Raw genomic sequence first — 20,913 nt, 5'->3', positions numbered from 1 at the left:
CTTTTCATGGGCTATTTGAACACCATCTGACACACTGAATGATGCTCATTCTTCCTCGCTCCAACTTTGGAAACCACAACCTGCTTCAAACAGAAAAGTGATATTGATGAATCCTATATTTAGTTTCCTGTAATATGGCATATCAGCAGGAGAGTTTCTATCAATCAGCTGGAGCTCTGCTGTTTCCTCAGCTGACATTAGCTGGAGAATCTCTTTTCTTGAGACATGCAGAATCTGAAAATGACTCTTTAAATAATAAACTTTACTGAAGCGAAGCCACCACTGGTTAATTCTAAAACACGGAGTGAAAAATGGTTTGACTTTAGAGATGACACACAAATATGCTCCAAGTTTTGAGCATGTGCTTCATCATTTCTGAAGACTTTCAACAGAACTTTCACTTTTCATGTTACTTAAAAAATGATAAAGTCACACACATATATTCTTTCTTCTCTGGAAAAAAATTATTACACTTTCAGAAGTAGGATTTGGAACATCTAGTCTCCCAGGAAAAGCACTTTCAGGAAAGTACAATTTTGTCTGGTTTCACAGTCCATTGGTGATTGCCAGAACCTGCAATAAACACTAGGCAATATCTGCTCAATTTGATGAAACCAAATCAATATAAAATCCAAATTTAGGTGCCATGGTGTCTTAAGTAGTAGAATCCTACTACCCACACATGGTTCCTTATTCTGACTGATGCTTTGGGAATGTGAGGCAGGCAAGCTCATAGGTCGATGCTGAAAGGTATGACCCTGCTGGCCCCATATTTTGAAACATGCCAGAAGCCTGTGTACAAATAGTGCTCTTTTCCTCACTTCACAAATTTCAGCAGTTTAACAAGTCCCTGAAGTGAGGCAGAATGCAAAGCCTCATCCAAAGCATCACAACAAGAAGCTGGAAACCCTCTGGAGATCTGCAGTCCGCCAGTGCCTCCACTCTGCTGATCTTGTCTAAGCTGTGCTGAATGAAGGTCAACCTTTCAATTAATGCCTATTCCACCATAGCAAATTGCTTTTTTTTTTTCTGAACTGATATGATATAGGAGACTTTTTTTATTATTAATAATTTAAAGGTTCCATCTTTATTCCTTTATCCAATGGCCTGCTTTAAAGCATTAGTGGAGAATACTAATAGGGCTACTTTCACATGGGAGATGTTGGTGTAAGAGATAGTACCTATAATAAGGTTCAGCATGAGGCATAGGTAATCCCTAGGTACTTTGTGATATTTGATTTGATTTGTGGTCCTTTGCAAAAGAGGCAAAACATGCTTGAACCTGATAAATGTCCTGTAAGAGAAAGAAAAATGTCTATTGGCCAGAGAACAAAATTACTCCCAAAGGGATATGTTGCTTTAAGAAAGAATATTTTCCATATCCAACTTACTGCTAATAACATGATAAGATAGAGGAAAAGGCAGAGAAATGTCAGATTTAGATGACTCTTCAAGCTCCTTCTATTTAGTCTGTAATAATGCAGTGTAATAAAGTTTTATAAACAACAAAATCTTCCCAGTAAGTATCTTATTAACTATTAGCAGGTTTGGAGTGGGTTAGTTAAAACACTGCTACCTTTATGCTTATCAGACATATCAATAAATTTCAGAACCTTTTAGTTCTATTTTCATTACACATTTTCCTGAAAGGAGTCTATTTTCATTTATAGGTTAATAGCACCTAAAATTTTGGAATACTGCTTTTGCTTGTTTACAATTAAACTTTTGCTATGAACAGTACTGCAGTTAATCCAGCAGTGTCTTATGATTGCATTCTTCAAGGCTCAGACCAATAAAGGCAGTAGACAAGTTTATGAAAGACAGTAGGCAATGTCCTTCCAGTTCTATTTGTCAAATAAGAGGTTTATTTCTCATCAGCACAACCTAGACTTAGCATCCAAACTCTCGCAATGTGATGATCTTGTGAAAGAAAAATGGGTGGCAACTACTTGAAAATTCTTAGCATTATTGCATTGGAATTTTTTTGTTCTCCAGCCCTTCCTGTTCGGCTTCAAGTACCTCGTAGTTTATAGATGTTAAAACACTACATTCCTGGAAAATTAATACTGATACATCTAATAGTGTAATTTTTTTTTTCTTCCTAAGACAAGCCTTCTTGTCCACAAGCACAAACAATTCTTTTTATTTTTTAATGTCTTTGATGATATGGTCTTCATTGCACTCATCAAACGAGGATTTTAGGTTCTGACTAAATCAATTTCCCACTTATTCAGATTTTCATTTAGGAAGCCATCAGTTGTATCCTCCACATGTAGAGGACCTCCCTACTATTTGCAGAAGCTTAAAATTATTGAGAGAAGATGGAACTAGCCAAATATCCACAAGACTGATGCAGTACAAGAGACACATAGTGTGTGAAGAGGACCCTGAAAGTAAGAAAACCTTCTGGAGACGACAAATAAAGGAAAAGTCTTGAAAAGTCCTTATGACTTGCATAACTGGGCTACTTCGACTAACCATTATTCAAACTTTAAAGTGGGGAAACGTCTAGATGTTTAAAGTGTGTGAATATCATAACACAACTGCATATCCTAAAAGAATGTAAGACCAAAGAAGCCATGTACCTCAGAAGTGAGATGTCTAGTGTTCAGTAGAATGCCAGTCAGGCCACCCCTAGGGTAAACCACTGCATTTTCCCCTTTTCATGAGCTAAATCAATAACATTAATTATTTTAACTAATGAATGTGTTTCTGCAGGAAATGGCTAAAAAAGGGAAGAAGGGTTTGAAAAATGACAACATTGACATCTTTCACATTGTGGTGTTATGGCTTGAAGCCTTAAATCAATGCAGGAAAAGAAATGACACTACTTGTCCTATCCTCCTGGTGAAAGTGGCTGACAGAAGGTCTTTATCATGCACACACACACCACACACAAACTACACACAAACTTACATAAATGCACAGAGAAGGCTTGCACTAATCTTTCTTGTTATCACCAGCACTGAAATCTCTACTCTCCCTTTTATTCTCTTGTATATAAACTGCAAGGATCTCCAAGCTTTTCTCATTAACCTCTCTTTTCTATACTTATCAGCATCTTTTCCACATTGTTGGGGCCATTTTCCAAACAATTGTTTGAGGGGAGGGGAAAAGCCAAAGCAATAATGGGCTCAGGGTCACAATTGAAACTGCTCCATATAATAAGCAAACCTGAAACAGTAAACTAAGAAAGAGAGAGGGAAGGAGGAGAGAAAAGAAAATGCTGACTTGGGTCAGAGGTCAGCTCTCTGATCTCATTGTCAGCGCCTCTGCCTTTTGCGTTATGGAATTTGTCTTTCATTACCCTGTCTGCCACTCCTGTCAATACACCCTGAAAAGACTCCTCAATAGGAAATTGTAAAGTTCTGGTTGAGGTAACAGGGGGAACTACCCGCTGAAGCCAGCTCGTGACTCACTGCTGTTTCCCTGGCCTCCGATCTGATGCCAGTCTTTCCTCAGCATTGCCCAGCAGAGCATCAACAATGACTGTGAGGGAAGAGGGGTTATGCAGCCCACCCCTACCAACCCCCTCCTCCCAGGCAGGACATCCCTGCTGCTTGAGGTAATGTGTAGCTTTAATATGTGAGCCCCTTGGGTGCTACAAAGGTAAATAATGCAGGAACACCTATTAATATATAGAATATAAAAAAATCATTTGTTTCACCAAGAGAAAGAATATAATGCTCCTCTGAAACAGGGGATGGGGTAAAATGAAAGCTATGAGTGTTCTAACAGGAACTTTATGCATCATATACCAAGAATCTAATGCTGGTTTATCCTCTTTAACTTCCTACCTTTAACTGAGTGGGAATGTCCATCATAGTTAAGAAAGTTATAATCTTCCCTGACATTTGTACTATATCAACCTATACTGAAGTTCTTTCCAATTGAGTAGGCAATTATCATTAGCACTGCTGAATGTCGCAAGAAGAGTTTTTATTGGGTACAAATTAATTAATGATTTTCATTTTCTTAACCAAAGTATTTTTACATTAATATCCCATTTGAAATGCCAGATTTTATTTTGTTTTCAGTCTATCCTTCAATTTAAGCTATACTGTATTTAAGTGCCTTACATTTTCATTTAAAGTATTTTCTTCAAACTGGTGTAATCTACTCAAATTTGTGATGAAAAAACTAAAATTAGCTATATGACTGGCAAAATTATAATATCCTTCACTGGAAACATTCATTTGAAATAAGTGTCACACATCTACTCTTTGCTTCTGAAATTCTGACAAGCTGTCATAAAAGCTTTTTCTCCCCCAAAATTTTTATTCTAGATAACAATGAATTTTAAGAACTTGCAGGTACAGTGACATTTCTGAAGCCAAGCTTTAGTCTCTGCACAGCACTACTCATAAATATACTAGGATATGTCTCTTCTAATTGCAAAAGATTGTCTACATTTACCAGAAAGGGTTCTGGTATCCATCCTAATTCAACTTACACTTCCTATACAAGTGCAAGCTCACTATGGAGAATGTTTTCATTTCCATAACATTTTCTGCAAAAGTCCAAAGCAATCCAGAAGTTGTTTTCCCAAGTTGTTCTTGTCTTATAAGTTTAAGAAAGTATCTTGATTTCATCCTATGTAGGATAATAGTTTTCCTAGTTTCCCAGTCTAGAGGAGGAAAACACATCATTAATATATTGATCTACACCAAAATTTGACATCACTGTAGGCAGGAGTTGGAATGAGGGAAGATGGAAGGGAGGGAGTCAGGCAGGCAAGGAGGGAGGGAGGAAGGAGAGGGGAGGGGGGAAGGAGGGAGAAGGAAGGAAGAAGGAAGGAAGGAAGAAGGGGAGGAAGGGAGGAAGTTGTTCTTCCTGTTATTTCAGAGAGGATAGCATCTCATAAAAGTGACTGTAGAGTAAGGAAATAATTCATTCTTACTGATCAGCTGGAGAAAATGACATGATGCCCCTCCATCGTCTCTGAAGGACAGGGAATGGGGGATGTGGTGAGTTCATCACACTTTGTCTCTGCTGTTCCTGTCTCCTCAGGGGAAGAACTCCTCACACTCTACTGCTGATGTAATGTGGGATTCCTCCCACTAGAGACAGTCCTCCATGAACTTCTCCACTGTGAGTCTTTCCCATGGTCCGCAGTTCCTCATGAATTGATCCAAAATGGTTCCCTTGCACAGGTTGCAGCCCTTCAGGAAAACACTTCTCCAGCATGAGCTCTTCATAGGGTCACTAGTCCTGCCAGCAAACCTGGTCCAGTGTGGGCTCCTCTCCACGGGGCCACAGGTCCTGCCAGGAGTCATAGCACAGGCTTCCCACGTTGCCAACTCCTTTGAGCATCCATCCGCTCTGGTGTGGGTCTCCTCCATGGGCTGCAGGTGGATTTCTGCCATGTCACGGACCTTCACGGGCTGATTCACCATGGTCTTCACCACAGGCTGAGGGGAAATCTCAGCTCTGGCACCTGGAGCACCTTCTCCCCCTCCTTCTCCACTGACTCTTAGTTGTTCCTCTCACATATTCTCACTCCTCTCTTCTCTGAGTGCAATTATCTCTGAAGAATAACTTTTCTTCTTTCTTAAGTTATCACAGACGTGTTACTACCACCTCTGACTGGCTTGGCCTTGGTTAGCAGTAGGTCCATCTGGAGCCAGCTGCCATTGTCTCTGTCAGACATGTGAGAACCTTCTAGCAGCTTCTCACAGAAGCTGTTCCTCTGTTTCCACTCCACCTCCCAACCACCCCTCCTCCACCCTCTGGTTACAAAATGTGGCCATGCAAACCCAATACACCTATTTAGGAAGAGAAATTAACAAGTCTCAAAGGATCATGGGAATTTCTTCATGATAGGAAAATTGAGATTGGATTTTTTTCCCTAAAATTGATATGTTCCTGTTCATAGTGAAATGAATTTTATGCCAGTCCTATTACCTTTTTTTGCATAGTCAGGTTAGTTAATCACAACAGTTCTTCTTATCATAACAAATCCCTAAAAGGAATAGAGGACCAGATCCTATCTAGAAAGATTACCTTAGTAATGAGAGCTCTTTGGATCCCTGAAGATCTTCTCACTGTTCCCTATCCTAGATGGATCCAATCTGGACAACCAATTGTGCTTCAGTTGTTAAGCATCATAAAATAGTCATGTACTACTATCTTCTGTACTTAATGAAGTGCAGTTACTAGAGACTGTTTATCGGTAGAACAGACTGTCCCACTTTCATAGTCTGGTGTATTTGGAAAAGTTCAGTATCTGAGGAGGCTTACATAACAAAGTCCTCCGAGGGCACTGATATAGAAAAAATGCCACTGGGTTCATTCGGAGAAAAAGTAAATGGTACAGTGCACTCACAAGTGTCCCCCCCAGATCAAAGTAAACAATTATCTATTATGAAGTAGTTCCAAATGCTGATACAAAGGTGAGCTTTGGAATGTGGAGAGTTGGCTTTTTCTTTACCTAAGATCTTCTTATATGCTTGCATCAGTGTAGGAAAGTGAAGTATTGTATATTATAAAAAGGCCCTTGAGCCATTTATTTGAATCTTACTGATAGGTAAAAAGTCCAACTCAACTCAAAAGTCTAACTGTGCCATTTCAGTACACAAAAGTGAGTTTCACTCCCAGCAATTCCAGTGGCCAATTTACCAACAGATGTTGTTTTACAGGAAGATCTATTAAATGAATTTGTCCTTCATTATGAGACACTATGCTATAAAGTTTCCCCCAATAGCTTTCCACAGCACACTTGCTCCCAATTTGGTCGAAGTCCAGTCTTTGCTATAAAGTGCAAAATACTTGGCTGCTAACTAAAAATATGTAGCAAGCAAGAAACACTTTTTAATTAATATAAAAGAAGTAGTTGTATTATTAACAGTGGTACTGGGAAAAAGTCAATTTTATTTTTCCCTCCTAAATTATTAATTATATGTCTCCCACTGCTGGCATTTTCTTTGAAATAATCGTCCTTTTACCAAAAGGTAATGGATACTTTTACCTTCCATACTTTCCCTTTATGAGCATTTATAAGCCTCACTGCACATACTTTATCCAACAGGTAAGGTTCTACCTTATAAAAAGGCAATTTAGCTTTATAGATTTGGCAATACTGAACACTTGGTTAAATGAAGGGTGCCTCATTTAAGAAATGACATATCTGAAAAGGCTTGTTATCACAGTTTTAAGTCAGTGTAAAAACACTATCCAGTACACTACTTTGATACGTAAGGAAACTATTGCTTCTGGCATATTTTCACATTGGTGGGTGCCTGGAAATCTTCCAGTATATGCTTCTTTTTAGCTGGAAAAAAGCTGGTGTATATCTTGAGGATGAATTTTTTATTTAAAACTGTGTTCTTTTGTTTAGGAAAACATTTGTACAGAAATTTGATATATTATTTGCTCAAGTTTTTAAGATAAATTGCTTTCCGTAATAAGGGACTTCAAAGGAAGCATTGCTAGAACATGATTGAATCATAATGAAATTTTATGGTATGAAATGTTACACTTTCTGTGTTCCATTTTTAGCCAATTTAACATTCAGGCATCCCAAAATTGTTTTCATTTGAAAAAAAAACAAGTCAGAAATGGCAGAAAGTGGTAATTAAATACTATGTTTTATAATGTTAATGAGATTAACATTTCATAATAACCCCAGGTTATTTTATACTATTTTTAAGTTGGCAGAAAATAAAATATGCAAATACTAGGGCATTTGAGGGTCACTTTGGGAGCTATGCCTATGGTCATTTTTTATTAGACCATTAACTGACTGACTTTAAAAAATAATCTGTTAAACAGAATAAGAGTATTTTTGCACAATTTTAATCTTAATAGGAGTCCTTTATTTTCATTCAGCACACAGTAGTTTGAGGTACCTTGCAAAGCTCTTAATTTTTAATTTTTTTTTCCAGGGGGTTATTTAAAATTAATGTAACTTTATTTTATTTTGTGGTTTGGTTGGGTTTCTCAGGGTTTGTTTTCAGAATGAGATGGGGGGCTTCTAGTGTGTTTGTTGCTTTCGGTTTGGACTTCTTTGTCTCTAAGTGATAATTTAATTTGAAAAGGTAGAGATTATCTTAGTCTTCAAAGCAACAACATTTCCCCACTTTTGAAATGTTCCCCAAGATATCCAAATACTTTTCAGCTATTTGTCCTGGTGATACTTCCACAATAACAAAGTTGGGGAAGTTTCTTACAGCTCTCTATTATTGCGTTTTTTAAACAATTTAGTTACCAATTCTTTAGAGCTGTTTTCACCCATAATCCCCTCTTGTGTACCATTGACAGAGTGACCTTCATACTCACTGTCTCATCCATCATACAATGAACTTTTCACTCTACACCATGCTCATCCTTTCCTAGTAAGGAAAACCTTTGTCCACATCCTACTTTGCCATTCACTGGAGATTCTGTACTTTTGCAAATGTGTATCATCAGAAATGAAAAAGGAGGAAGTGGGAAAAGATCACTAGTTCAGCATCTTCGAAAGTTAGTACAGATGGCTATCTTTAAAGTACATCTATCATTCTCATTTGCAGTTCTTTATCCGATAAGCCTCCCTCATTTGTGCTCCCCCACTGGACAGAAGTACCTAGTGAATCAGTAACACTGAAAAACTAACTGCATTTGAGAAATGAACTTTGCCTACACTGCAGGATGCTCTATGCATTTGCCTCACATCCCTAAATTTAAGGATCCTAATGAATAGAGTTTGTTTTTTAAATCATAGATACTCTTTTAATTAAACATAACAAAGAATGTAAATAACTTTTTGCCTTTTGTACTGGCAAAATTTGCTTTTGAAGTTGCTACGCAAACCATTATTAAGGATGGGGAATTAACCCTGTTCACATATGTATGTACAACGTCTTGTGTACTCTTGCATTAAAATGTTCCTGGCTTCTCCAGTGAACAGGTTAAAACATTCAATTCTGGTGCAGTTCTATTTGTATTTAATCCTTATTTTTCTCTGCCTCTATTGATATGACACTTGACTAAAATCTAATTGCAGTTTTTTAATATCACCTCTTCATCTGCTTTATTTTATATGAATGTAGAACCAACACCATTTTGAGAGTATCAAAAACTATGTGGTGCCACTGGGAAAAAAGTTGGCACAATGACATAGAATATGAACTGGGTTATTGGATCCCTATGATTTCTTATTGTTGTACATTATTTTTTTTTTACTTTATTTTTTCCAGATATTTTCAGAAAATGTTTAAAATAATATACACCTATTCATTCTTTTAAATTATATATGAGGTAATAAATCATACTAAGGCCTCAGGTTTAGAAAAGAGGAAGAGAGCTATTGAGCTGTAGAGCTGATGTGGAAAACTAAGGATTGGCAAAGGGTGTCACTGATATTTTCAGATAATGAATGTAACTAGATTTGGTTATGTTTAGAGTTTTGCTTAATTTGCTTCATGAAGGTAGAGTTGGACTCCAAACATTTTCTATTTGCTATTCTTTTTCACAAATATATGCAAGCAAGTTTGCATTAAAAGTCCTATTTACAAAACACTATGAATTAGCTATTTCCCAAGAATTTATCAGCTTTTATTAACAGAAAAACAACCAAAAAAACCCCAACCACCAACCCAAAAAACAGCCCAAAACCCCCAAACAAAATAACAAATCTTTTAAAATAAAATTCATTATAGGAAATAGAATTAGGCTATAAATGCCCTGTGAATATCTTTTGGGGTTTTTTTTTCTATTGCATTTGAAAGAGGCTTTCTACTTTGTTTTCTAGAATTTTAGTGTTTTTATAATCCCAGAATCATGGACTTGAACTCTCTCTCAGATGTAGATATAACTCAAATTAATGTAACTTGAGTAATTTCCACTAAAAAAAGTGAGTAATTACAACACAGCAGAAAGAAGTATCAGACCTCACACTCTGGTGTTGCCAGTACCTTTACTGGTATTTTCATCAGCTTTGCCTCGTAGATGTTTAACTTGTGAAACTGTGAAACTGCAAACCTTTATTTCTCAGTTGCATATATTCCCTCATCAGAAAGCTTTCTAATTTAAAACTTGTGCCTTTTAATCATATCTAAATAGAGGTAAAATATAAGAGAATAAAATATTTTTTATGTAAACCTTAAGTAGCAAAAGTAGTATCAATAAAAATAAGTTGAAGTTGACTTTGAGTGTGCATGCTTGTCAAAAGGCAATTTTATTTAATTTTTTTAAATTACACTCTTTTATCTTTGCTTGCTGTATATGGATTTTTAAAAATTATTTTGTGATGTGTGCTTGGGATAAGCATCTCTTACCTCCTTTTATGGGTAAATTATATAACTAGTTTCTCTACAAGTTTATAAAAAAAAACGCACAGAGATTTGCAGAGTGAGATTCAGTAGATTAAAGAAAACTACTTGAGGGAAGCACCTAAAAATTACAAATGCCTTTGAAACATCTCTTTAGACTACCTTTTAGGGCTGACTTCCACTTTGGTGGGATGAAGCCTTTGCTGTCCCTAGAACAGAGGTACCTCTTGGTTACAGTGGATCCCAACGTAGAAAATATTCCTCATTTCTACTGATTAGCAAAACAAGGTACTGTCAAAGTGGACATAATCTGACAGGCATTGGGTAAGAGAAGGTACACAACACCAGTAAGGGGAGTAGACTTGTTGCTTCTCTTCAATATGACATCCACTTGCACTCGACTAAATGCTCCCTTTTGGGACTGTCCTGCCCAGCTCAGAGACTCAATACACACAAGAAATCAATTTGCACCTCATCAATATAGCTGTGAGGTTAAAGGCTGGAATTTCCTTCCCAATATGTTAATGCCACAACCAGAAATTACAGGAGCATTGTATATCACCTAAAAAAAAAATCCTCTTTACAATGTCAACAAAACCATCAGCTACCAAGAGTCTTAGGTTAACTGTTGAAAATAATCTCTTTAAAACTAATAGAAGTCAGAGAGGACTTTATTATTGGATTTCCATACACTTACATGACCTGCATGCAGGGTAAATAACAGAGAAAAAATAATATATTGTAGCATTTCAGAAGTCAAAGACTGCAACAGGAGACTAGCATGAAGGAAAACCTTTCGCAAGTAGAAAGCACAGTACCAAACAGGTTAATACTGTTTTTGCTGTTTTTCTGCCTTGTCTCTCAATCTTAAGTCAGCTGAGCAGCAGCTTTCTTAGTGGGAAAAAACAGGAGGAGGTCAGGCGGAATGACCTCCCTATTTTGTCTCCCAGTGGCCTGCCTCCCATTTACTACACCTTTTGACATCCTTAAGTAGATATCTCTTTAAGTGTTCAGTCAGTAAAACAAACTGCAGTGCAGGCAAAGGAAAGGGGGATGGGGAAAGAAGCGGACATTGTAAGGCTCAGATGCAACGTGAGGCACACACAACCCGTAAATGCTTCTTCTATCTTCAGCCACAGATCAAAAATAGTCTATTATTCCATGTATTCAAAAAATACTAATTTACAGTTTACTACCAAACTACTACAGCTTTACAACTGTGTCACTGAGTGTCACTTGCGAGAAATGCCATATTCTAAAATAAGCTCTGGAACTAACATTTCATGGACTCTATTCAATCTGTTAATTCAGCCACAGTACTCGATATTTAACTTGACTAATGAATAAAGAGTGAGGAATCTTAGTGCATATTGTACTTAATGAATCCATGCAATGCATATATGAGAAATCAAATCATTGAGTAATCGTGGTAGTACATATGTGAGATGTGTGATAATGGGATTTATAGCTTGGAGTATATTATTTAAAGACTGTTGTGGAAAAGTTCCAGATGTTCTGCAAAACTTTTAGGAGCTTTTTTCAATTTGTAAATTACACATTTCCCGTCTCTTGCTATTATCCATTAATTAAGCAGTTTAAATATTATGCTATGAAAAGAAATTCTTAAATAAATATCAGATGCAACTCATACACTTTAAATAATCAGGACCATAAATTTCAACATCCTTCACTGGTTGAATGTACCTGTTTTCATCTGTAACCCCTAAAAAAGAGAGCTGAAAGTTGTGCATGAGATTTAGGACTTCAATAATTGGTAAAGCACTTTAAAAATAAAACATTCAAAAGATTCAAATGTGGCTACAAGCCCTGCTCAACATATCAAAACACTGGTGAGTTTTTAGTTTTTCAGAATTCTTATTAATTTATTCTCTGACTGTCACAGAGTTAAAGCTGACCTAAAGTTCTTATGTTAATCAGTTAATTTCAGCATTCATATCAACTGGAAGCTTCAAATACAAAAAATTTTTAATGAAACAATAAGGTCTTTTGGAAGATCAGACTCATATAGCTGTAACTGGGTACATATCTTTCAAGTTTAATTCATTTGAATCACATTTCTTTTAAAAAATTTGGAAAATGAAATTGTCTTCCATTATTTTTTTCTGAATCTTGCTGTGCAGCTCCCCACCTTATATGTTTTAAAACTACTTCCCAAAAAGAAAAACTATTTTTTCCACTACTTTTTAATTAATTGTAATAGAAATCAATCCCTACTCAAAAAAAGTAATATATATATGGGTAAACAAATTATTAAGCTATTTTATAATGCTTATACTAGTGAAACGTTATTTTCTGTTCCTGCACATAACAAATGGTTTGGTCAAGTCAAACTAGGTTTTAGAACTGAGTCAGATAAAAATAAAAAGAAAGTATTAAGAAATTATTTTTGTCATTAAGGTGAACAAATATGAATGAAACACAGAGACAAGTGTTTTCAGATGTGCTAATAATAAAAAGAATTCAGAAAAAGTAAACATCAATGACACATTTAAAGAAGTGATTAATTCACATCCCAGAGATCTGCTAAAACACATATTAGCATGTGACACTGGCATATACTGGGAGAAGGCAATGCATATTGTAGATCTGAAGGCTCTGTTTCTTTTTAAATTAAATCTCTCGATAACAGCAAATGGCATTATAGATCCTACCTGGATCTGGTCAAAACATTTTAACATCATGTTTTCAGTTACCTGTTTGGCAAAGCTAAGCATTGCTGCCATGACATATATATTTATGAAGCTTTTGATGGGAGGATGCCTGAGTTTCATGGCCTTGTGGTAAATCTGGATGTTTTAAAACAATCTTCTTTAGGGATAACACAGGAATTTTTTTTGCCCTATGAAACCAAGCAGCTGCATCGGCTTAACGGAGTTCACCTATTAAGGCCTTCCAAAAGGAAAGGTATTTAACTAAGAACAGACACTGTGATGACATGGCTTCCAAAGTGGAGTTATTCAGCATCCTACTTGCAGGCAGCAGAAATTCAGGACAGTCTCTAATTACGCAAACATTCCTCTAGAAGCAAAAGCATTACATTCTCATGGTTAGGCAGCCTGGCAGCACACTCTGTCCATACTTCATTCATCAGAAGATATTCTCTCTTAGATATATCCTTTCTGGAGAAAGGTGGAAGAATGGAGGAATCAGCCTCTGCATCCTTTAAAACTGTGTATGAAATTCTGATATTCTGGAGCATGCTATTGAAAATATGATGGCAAGATATATTGCTTAGACATTGCAGATAAAACCAAACCCGATATATTTAAACTCCTTTTTATTAGGAACTGTCTTCCTCTTTAGATGTATTAAAAGAGTAGACTTATTTTATGTTCATTTTTCAAAATTTTGATAGTCATCTGATAATAAAAATTTTCATTTTTTATCCACATTTAACAAATGAAATTTCTCTGCATACTTAGACAATTCTACCACACTTTTAAAAATGCCCTACTTTCTTTTATGAGTAATTATTTTAAGAGCAATATATATAAGGGAGATGCTAGTAACATATTTTTCTCTTCAGTGGTTAACACATTTCTTAAACCAGACTTCTGAAATTGGCACATTCTCTTCAAAATGTCCCATTAATTCCTATTAGGGAGCTACTGGTAAAGAAAATTGCATGTTAACTTTTATCAATCTGTATGAATAAATGTTAACCATTTCCAGTTAAAAGCTTTCCTTTTAGCTCCACTCAAGTGAAAACACCTAAAGCAGTGCACACGTTGGCAAATCATTCAGAAGATTAATGCACTTAGGCCTGTACAAAGAGTTAGAGATGTGTATTAGCATTATAGATTTTAATTTGAAATGATGTCAGTCTTTTCTCAGCTGCATTGTAGTGCAAGGGCTGCCATCTGCTTATAATAATGAATCTGACAATCCACGTAAATGTGATTTGCTGCTCCTTTTGCCAACATAATGGCGTGGATATTGATCCTAACGGTGGAGCAGTTGCTGCCATTTCATTCAATAGAAGTGGGAGGAGAGGGTGTAAGAGTGAAATTTCCAGGATTCCTGCTGGAATGCCAGCTAAGAGGAGCTAAGAGAGCTGAGGGGTTTTCACTATGAGAGGGAATGAGCATATCCCCTATTCTCAAGTGTGTTTGGTTTTTTTTCTTGGAACAAACCATATAACACTCAACTCCAAAAATGAAACAAAGAAAAGTAAAAGTGAATACCTGTAAGGAAAAGGAGCTCACAACAAGAAAAAAATAAAATAAACTCTCCCCCATACAGATGTTCATTTTTCCTCCTGATGCTGATGACCATCAAGATGGCATTTGTGGGTGGGGGAAGAGTGCTGTAATAGTCTACACAGTAAGGCAAGTTTGAAGCCTGGCAGTGACTTTTCTCTGTGCTGTGACAACAACATATCTGAGGTGCAGCATTTCATAATCTCTCTCTAATTTCTTCACGAGCACTTGCACCCTTGAAAAGAGGCATTGGGTGGAAAAAGTTCAGTGTCATTCAGAAATCACAGATCTCAGAGGGAAACTTCTCTCCAGCTCACAGTAAACGCAGGGATTTCATGCCTGCCATTTTTATGTGCACCTCAGTGCACAATTGCAGGTGTCCCTCAGGATGACTTTCCTTCAGGAAATGGAACCTGGTTTCCCAGGAAATGCTCAGACTTGGAGCTGTCCAGAAGAGAGGAAAGGGGTTATTTCCCTAAGCCTACAACCCTTTTTATGTCTAAGTTGATTCCAACTCCACTATTAATGTGATTTGTGCAGAGCTCAACAGTATTACAGTACCTTTATAAGAGGGTGCATGGCTGTTTCCATGACAGCCAGAAGAGGTAGGGATGGAAAACGCCATTTGAGATAGCTCAGAAGTGTTTAATTGATACAAGATGTAAGGTCAGAAGCTTTAAGGAGAAAACTCCTGTAACGCTGAGTCCAATTTTCTTTAAAAAGTGGAGTTTACAAGTAGTGGCATGTTAATTTTTACTAGATTTTAATCAAAGGAAATAAAATATAAAGATGCTGTTAATTTTACCTCAAACAGTTCCTGGACCAGTGTGTCCTCAGTGACTGAAATACTAATCTCCATGGCTATTTGAAGTGGTTACTCAAACCTACACTCAAATTTTACAGCGTACCAATGAGTCATATATGAAGCAGCTTATACATAGCTCCATTCCATAACTGTTGCTTTACTTCTAACAGCTTTAACTACTGATTTTTCAATTTTCATGTCTTACCTTGAAGGTTGTTATATTCATAAATGGAACAGGCACTGTTCATTTCAAGATATCCTCAACAATCCATCATCTTCATGTCATTTGATCTCCCAGGACTAGAATTCTGAAAAAGTGTTCTCAAAGTGTAAAACCACCTAAAAGTAAGAGCAGCAGCATGCATGTAAAATTTTTATATTATTCTATCAACACTAACCATACAGCCTTCTGATTTAATATAGATCATCCTAGAATACCTTGCATCCTCTGCCTTATTTGAAAGGAATTACTGCTTATTTCCCACAAAGCAGTGCAGCCATGAGCAAAAACCCAGTAAGAGGCAGAGAACCTACACAAAAATGGTGAGTATGAAAGAAATAGAGGAAAAAAAAATTCCAAAGCTGTTTTCAACAAGCTTACACAATAAAACTTTATGAAATCAGCACAATACTTACTCTTCTTTTTTCTGATGATTGGTGATAATAAAAGCCACCAGTGATACCCAGTTGATAGTCAGAAAAACTCATCTGCCCTGAGGTGAGTAGGCAAACAGAATTTGGCATAACCATAGAAAGTGTTATTCTCAGACACATATATAAAATTGAGGTGACTTTGTACTAATGACAAGCTTTTGTGTGACTGACACAGTACGTTTCAAACTGAAACACATCTTGCATCTTGGAACGGAGGAGAAAATTGTTCCCTCATCTTCTCTGCCTTCATTCCCCTCCAGTGTTTCTGCTCAGGTAGCAGCAGACAAGAACCTTTAACACAGGCCTTTCACACAGTGAACCTTCATCTTTCTATGCTGAAGATCTGCTTTTCCACAGGTGTTTCCCACTGGGTTCTTCTTAGAGCTGCATTTCCACTAGTTTTTTTTCTCTCAGAGGAAAGGTCAGGTTATTAAAAAAACCAACAAAAACAAAAACAAAAAAAGTTAAAATTGATATCAGTCCAGAATTTTCCTGTGTGGAAATCATTAGGTAAAACCTGTTTGCAATCAGAATGGATGCCTTTAGAGGATGGGGATTGGATTCGGATGCCTTCTACCCATTAGCCGTATTTCACTACTGTTTAAGCTACTATCAGCTATCCAGTACAGCTATCCAGATATATATCTTTTATTTGGATTCAACTTTCTGAACGCCCTTGTCATAGGAATAAGAACAACCATTTTAGTTAGGTACAAACCAGTAGGAAGAAAGCTCATGTTCCAGTCCCAGTTTCTGAGCTGTCAGTGCATATGCTGCCGAATCTCAGGACCAGCTTATTTGTATCTCAATAAAACTGCTTTACTAGGCACACTTTCCTGAAGAAGAACATTAAAACTGAAATAAATATCTTTAAATCTGAAGAAACACATATATTATTTTGGACGTCTATAACATATCTTTTACATTACAGCAATATTTGTGTATGCACATGCATGTATATGAATAAATAAATAAATAAATACTCAATATACATAGTCTACCCATATAGTAGATGTTCATTTATAGTTTGGGCATATACTGTATTTCCATCTTCAGAAAAGAGCACTGGGAAAGCTGTTAGTATGGTGACAAACACACAGTATTTCTTCACGTATTGCCAAATCTTCATTTCATTTCAAAAGGAAATTACTATTAGAGGAAAAAAAAATGTTCAGCTGGGACTGGAACAAATACATCTGCAAAAGTACAACTGATGTGCAACTCTCAATATGAAAGTACTCTACCAAATCTCTCCCAGATGTCAAGTAAGCATGTAGAACCACAGCAGCACATTGTCCACGCAACCCACGTTCCAATCCTCCCACTACAGGAAACCTTCCACTAGATCAGGTTTCTTAAAGCCCCATCCAACCTGGCCTAGGGATGGGGCATCCACAACTTCTTTTGGCAATGTGTGCAAGTGTCTAACCACCCTTACACTAGAAAATTTATTCTGTATCTCTAATCTAAACCTACTCTCATTTAAAATCCATTACCCCTTGCCTTATCTCCATATGCCCTTGAAAAAATATTCAAGCTTTCTTGAAGGCCCTCTTTAAGTACTGGAAGGTGGCTTCAACATCTCCCCGGAGCCTTCTCTTCTCCAGGCTGAACAGCTCCAACTCTCTCGGCCTATCTGGAGAAGAGCTCCAGCCATCTGAGCATCTTCGTGGCCTCCTCTGGATTCAAACTTACTGTTTTGGACAGCATTAGCATCATGTCCTTTTGATTTTTTTTTTTTTCTGAGAAAGGGAAGAACATCAAGATATATAGAATACTATCCTTCAAATTTAAACAGAAACACAGATTTCCTACCTTATGTAGAGAAGAAAGGGGTCTGGACCTGTGTCAGGTCTGAACTCTTCCAACAATTCCCTAAGGGGCCACAACTGAATAGACTGCATTTGTCTGACAAGAAAGGACTTCATTTTGGAGAAACCTTTCAAGGCTTCTGTCCAGGAGAGTTATGGAAAAAAAATGCTACATTGTTCAATTGTAATTGGCATTTTTTTGTGGTACATCAGTAAATATGTGGTATATGATTATACCTCCCAGCACATCTCATCTAGACCCTGCCTCTCTTCTTCAATTTAACAGAACCTCTTTTTTTCAGTAATCATGGTTAAAAACACTGAGTGGGAAGAGCTCATTTTTGAGTTTACAAATATAAGCAGTCAAGAAGGTCTTTATGGAGGAAAAAGAAGAAAATAAAAGTGTTTGTCAGTGCTTCTTCATCAGCAGAAAAGGAGCAGATGTCAGCCTGCTGGAATTCGGAATTTAGATGAGCTGTGAGGCCACACTTCTGCTACCCTGCATCTGGTTTGGAAACAAAGAACAACCTGTCTTTCGTTGCTCTCATCTTGTAAGTACAACTACTGCATAGGTAATTAACACTCCATGATAAGGGTTTAGTTTTGCATATCTTCATTTCCACTGACTCTTCCACAGTGTAAGTCTTCCCACTTGCAATTAAAACAAATGCTATGCAGAGGAGAGAAAACCTGGATTTTCTGATGTTGAGGGAGAGTGAGATGCATTTATTTTTTCAGTTCATTTCCTGGAGAACACATCCATAGTATATAATACTTGAAATGTATTTTTTAATCCTATCTTTAAAAGAGGAAAAGTGCTTCTTCCCTTTCTCTCTAAAATGTTTAGAGATTAACTGAATCTGTGAAGTACACGGTAACTAAGAGCAGTAATTTTAAGGTATTATAGAATCATAGAATGGCCTGGGTTGGAAAGGACCTAAAAATCCTGTATTTCCAGCCCCCCTGCCATGGACAGGAGCACCTTTCAGTCAGACCAAGTTGTTCAGAGCTCCATCCAACCCGTTCTTAAACACCTCCAGGGATGGGGCATCCACAGCTTCTTTGGGCAACCTGTTCCAGTGCCTCACCACCCTCATAATAAAATTTTTTTCCTAATATCTAATCCAAATCTACTCTCTTTCAGCTTGAAGCCAGTACCCCTCATCCTGTCACATATTGGTGCTCCATAGTGAGAGCAGTATTATTCTATTTTTTTATTATTTCTATTATTATTTCTGTTTATAGTACAGGTTCAGTTGTGTTGCCTATAAACTGATCAGTAGAGATTCACCTCCACAGGGGAGGGAACAAGATTTCTCTTGCTCTTTGCTCATTTGCAACAAATTCCAGGCACAGAAGTCACTCAGCACTGCTGCATAAAGGCCCCGTGGTGAACACTGGTTTTCACGGGTGACAAAGAGATAGAGGGGACAGACTCTTGTCCTCCCTAGCTTGAACATCACACAGGGTCAAGACAACCTGAACTTCTATGATTTCAGCCCATGAACTCGTCTGTGAACGAAAGCTTATGAACTCCTAAATTCAGGCAAGACAGATTCATTAAGGCATCACTGTCCATAAGATAGAGTAAAAAAAAAAATCATAGCCCTGTGATTGTTCTATATTTTAGCCCTCATGTCCAGTTGTTTTCCTCTGCTATTTTAGGAAGTGAATCCAAGTACATAGAGATCTTACAATCTTGTAAATAGCTTCTTAACAACTAGTATGTAGACTTTTTTTTTAATATATTAACACACAAAAATGTTTAGAAAATGGAAAAAATCCTACTGAGACAGTTTAACCAAAGTTTCCTAGTTGTGTATTTGCTTTATTTCAGTTCCAGTATTTCACAGTCCTTTTCTGTTAACTGTCAAGTGAAAGATAAGGCTGTCATACTGTCTGAATAACAAAAGAAATACAATTTTCCTACACTAAAGTGTACTGGCCTTGTGCCACTGTTAAAATTAAATTTGTCCAATACCAGTTAGTTGCAGCAAACATTTTTATGGAAATAGTTGGCAAAGGAAAGAGACCTTTCTGGGTTTTTTTGTTGCTCCATTTCTCTGAAACAATGGGAAGAATTGATATCGCCTATTCAGTATAGAAGACAGGCTGTCAAGTAAAGCAAGACAAATGTGATGTCTTGACTGATTATTTCCTTAGATACTAAATCAATGAGCTTATTATCACAGCAATTACATTACTAATGTAAACAGATGTTACATGTAGAAGAATGGTTAACAATAAACTAGGCAGAGTGTACTTTTTTCTGTTACACAAAAAAAATATTTCAAACGTATTATATAGCAAATAACACTCAATTGTCAGTTCATATGTATCAGTTAACTGAATATATGCTGTATCACATGATTTTTCATGTAAGAGAGATGTACTGTAAAGATGTACATAATTAACATTTAACTTCTGTAACTTTTATTGCCAAAATTAATGTTCTTATCTATACCAATCAGTAATAAAATTCAGGGGTTCCAAAATAAAAAAGAAGTACTACAGTTCTGTTCACAAATTAACTGCCAATTTTCTTAATACAGCTTGCTATTTAGTTTATAATGAAATCAAAGAAAAAAAAGCAATATCCTGTACAATGACTATTTTCATATAACTCAACTTGAACTTCCCATCTATTCTTCTATTTCATAAATAGTTATATATAAATTTCTAAAGCCTTCTCAGTTCTGGTCATTGTACGTGTGCTTTCGAGATATCTAGTATGTATAAAATAAATCATTATAAATACATTATAAAACAGTATTTATAATGCCATGTCTTTTTAGCAGAAGGTAGTTCCTACCTATGAAACAATTCAATCAGCTCTTAAGCTTTCTGAATACAGGTGGGTATTCAGGATATGCATTGTATTAATCCAAAAAAGTAATGAGGAATCAAAGTTAATTGGTATATGAGTTCTATAAGAAAGGACCATTAACCAGTATTTAACCTAATGGCAGGACACTTCGACACTATCCTGTGGTCTTTTAAGTTGAAGGAGTCTAGTAAGTACTAATAATGAACATATGGAGCTAATCTAGATATAACAGAGATCACATTAGAAAACTTGTCAGAAAACATTGTTTCACCGAGAGCAAAACTTTTAACGGGATGCTGATCACAAAGCTCTCACTACAGAGAGTTTTAACTCCACTGAATGCAAA

The 20,913-nt window shown here is 36.6% G+C and overlaps 1 long non-coding RNA gene across 2 annotated transcripts in view; it reads right to left on the bottom strand.

The window, feature by feature from the left end:
• LOC120324521 overlaps positions 1 to 20,913 on the bottom strand; it is a 104,210-nt gene that overhangs the window by 40,723 nt on the left and 42,574 nt on the right. For both annotated transcript variants that reach the window (XR_005565896.1, XR_005565895.1), the window contains exon 2: positions 15,481 to 15,583. This is a non-coding gene — a long non-coding RNA (uncharacterized LOC120324521). The remainder of the gene's footprint in view (positions 1 to 15,480; positions 15,584 to 20,913) is intronic.

The sequence above is a fragment of the Pipra filicauda genome, unplaced genomic scaffold (genome assembly GCF_003945595.2).
Source record: "Pipra filicauda isolate LSUMZ 115617 unplaced genomic scaffold, ASM394559v2 scaffold56_size3634133_pilon, whole genome shotgun sequence".
In the NCBI taxonomy this organism is placed as follows: Eukaryota; Metazoa; Chordata; class Aves; order Passeriformes; family Pipridae; genus Pipra; species Pipra filicauda.
Note: the sequence above shows the minus strand (reverse complement) of the source record. Positions and strands in the feature narration are given on the sequence as shown.